Raw genomic sequence first — 3368 nt, forward strand, 5'->3', positions numbered from 1 at the left:
CCGAGGCAATTGAGATCTTCAATTGAAAGTACAATCTCTTTGGGGTAATGGACATCCATAATAAATATTATTTATAACATCCTCTTCATTAAAAGTTGACTCAAATTTAAATGCATCTTTTAATTAAAGAAATATAATTAATAGTGGAGTCTTATACTCTTATAATTTTATCTTCTTCTTCTAATTTTAGGAAGCTTTCTTTTACGGTCTCATCACCTTCATTCATGTGGTTGTTCTTTTGAAATATTACTACTTGTTATGCTATGTAATTTTTAACTAAGATTCTACCTACGAACGGTTTATGGATATCTTTAATAAGAGACTTTTAATAAGATTGTAGTCATGTTTGTTCCATTAGTTGGACTAATCAATAGACGTGTAGATTTAAAATTCAGTAAGAATTGATTTACCAAAGCATAGAGTAATTAAATTGTATGAACTATAAGAGTTTTATGAATGTCTTTGACCCCTAAATTTGGAGTATCTTACTTTCACGCGATTCTCAAGATTCAACAAATAATCGATATTTCATGATCAAAGGTGCAGTACTGCTTCTAGTAGCGGTCCTTCTATATCGTATGAACAATTGAAATATAGTCGAAAAAAATCTTTATTTGATGGGACTTCTTGCTATACCTATGAATTCCATTAGACCCATAAATGATGCATTAGAGGATCTTTTGGGTATTTTAATATCAAACAGGTTGAGTGTTTGGCTCCTAAACCATATTTTGATCGATTTAGAACCAAATTCTCTAAGGGCCTGTTTGATTACATGAATTCAGAGATTTCAAATCTCTGGATTAATGAATTTGAGAATTATACCCGTTTGGTTGTAAAAATCTCTAGATTCATAAAATCTAGAGATTCACCTTTTTATACTAAAAACTTGAATCTGTAGAGTTATGGGTAAAAGGTGAAATCTAGAGATTTCAAAAAAGCTATACATTTGCACTTTCACAAAAATCACGTCCATCAAATAGTTTTTTAGGATGAATCCACATATTTCATTCAACAACCAAACATCTAATTTTATTAATTATAATTCCATAGATTTGAAAAATCTAGATATTTGAAATCTCCATACTCATGTAACCAAACATGCCTTTAATCGAATTAGAATTGTAGCCAAACCAAAATCAAGCTGGCTTAGATCCAATTTTGGATCCATCTTGATCTTAAATTGGAGTTGGATTGCATTGTCATTGCTTATGAACGAATTGAAACCAAATTGAATATCCAAAAATGAACCTATTGACACCCTTTAAGTCTTTTTTCCTTTAATCATTCCAATAAAATATTGTAGAATTTTTTTTTTTAATATTTATATATATATATATATATTTTTCCGATCTTGTATTTTCAAACTTGATCTTGCAGAATTCATTAATGAGTTTGAGGGAGAACAGAGGATTTAATGACAACCTCCTTATCTGCTTGAGATTGCAAAGATTATCCAACCACTTTGTTTATTTGCTGCCTAATCTTTGAGGTCTTGAAAAATTCTCTTCTTAGATATCCAAATTTCTTAGAAACCCTAAATACTTGTAGAAGCTTCACCATAAGTAAGTGTGTCAATTGTGTACCGAAACCATTTAACTAGACCAAACCGCACTTGTACTGTACTGCATTGTTCAAAATTCCGTATGGCACTGTACTAGTTTCAGGTATTCATGTCGTCGGTATGTACCGAAATTGTATTGAATTGGTACCGTACCAAATTAATGGCAATGTAAATTTACAATTAAAACACTTTATTTTTACCCTATCCCTAATTTTCTGTTTTAGTTTTTCGTTTTATCCTTCACTCCTCTTCTTAGATTTATTTGTTTTGTCTCTGTTAATATTAGATTTTATCGATTGTTTTATCGCATTTTCATTAGGATCTTAATAAACTAATAATAAAAGTAGCATGGGAGCATTCGTACAAAAATTTACTAAATACCATGTTCTAACCATTTTCCCACATAGATTTAATGCAGAAATCATAATGAACTGTTTTTACAAATATCAAAATCGTACTGTACCTTGTAATTTTGGTATGGTAGGGTTTTGGTTTCGGTATTCAAAGTTGGTACCATACAAAAACTGTACCGAATTACCAAAACCATACCAATTGACACCCTTAACCATAAGAGATCTAAAAAGCCTCGAAAAACCATATTTGAATTTGACACCCTTAACCATAAGAGATCTAAAGAGCCTCGAAAAACCATATTTGAATTTGACATGCACATTTAGACTGAATATAACACTTGATCTTCTTAGATTAAATTTTATGTCAAAACAAATCAATGCATTCCTTTCAAGCATGAATTTTATTGAGAGCAAATTGCACCAACATCTCAAAATGGATGTCTTAAAACACTGATATTCCACTTTATGTTTCTTTTTTTTTTTTTCTTTTGGTAATCATATTCCACTTTATGTTTCAAAAACATAAATTCCACACAATTGGATTTTTATTGGATGCAGTCCAATTTGTTATTGAAAACTGTTAAATCACTCTTTAGTTTATTTCAATTCAAAAAATATCTCTGTCAAAATATAGAGACAATAAGTAAATAAATAATACTTTAATAATTTTCAATGACAAATTTGATTAATCACTATTGTATCTAATTTTGAGGTGTCTTTATTTTTTCAAACATAAAGTGAAGTCAAGTGATTTCAAGGCTCTATTTTGAGCTATTAGTGCAATTTTCTTTTTTATTTATTTCGGCCCTTCTAAATGGCAAACTATCATCTAGAAACTAGAGGAAAAAAAAAAAAAAAAAGTGAAATTGGATCCCCACAATTTCTAATCCTGATGCCCTATATCTCACATTTCCTTTAAAAAAAAAAAAAAATCTCACATTTCCCCATGTTTGGTAACCAAACAGAAAACCTAAAAAGGAGCTAATTCTCATCAGTCAGTGGTAGGTTCCGGTCATCTGAACTGAACCAACCCAGCGGAGGACCACCTTCCGATCGAGCCGTATCCGACCTACGCCCTCAATTCGGTTCCCAAAATAGCCTTTCCTTTTTTTCCTGGAAATGGAAAGCTCATAAAAACGTTATCTATCAGCTTTTCTATTCTCTCTCTCTCCCTTATCCACAGCCGTTGCTAACGTGTCGCCCTATTATCGTTCTGATAAGGGTATTACAGTAATTTGGACTACCACCTTAGATTACTTGTCTATTTTTGACAAAAGAGAAAACACCGCCATTTTATCCTCAGATGGCTCAATGACGATATTACCCTCACCTAACTCTTAGCTTTTCATAACACAATGCATTGCCGACACGAGGGCACTGTGGTCATTAGATTTTACAAACGGTTAAACGCAAAGTAGCAGGACCTTGCCGTCATTTCGAAATGTCTTAAA

The sequence above is a fragment of the Hakea prostrata genome, chromosome 10 (assembly GCF_041222555.1).
Source record: "Hakea prostrata isolate BN-2017 chromosome 10, UWA_Hpros_2, whole genome shotgun sequence".
Taxonomy (NCBI): domain Eukaryota; kingdom Viridiplantae; phylum Streptophyta; class Magnoliopsida; order Proteales; family Proteaceae; genus Hakea; species Hakea prostrata.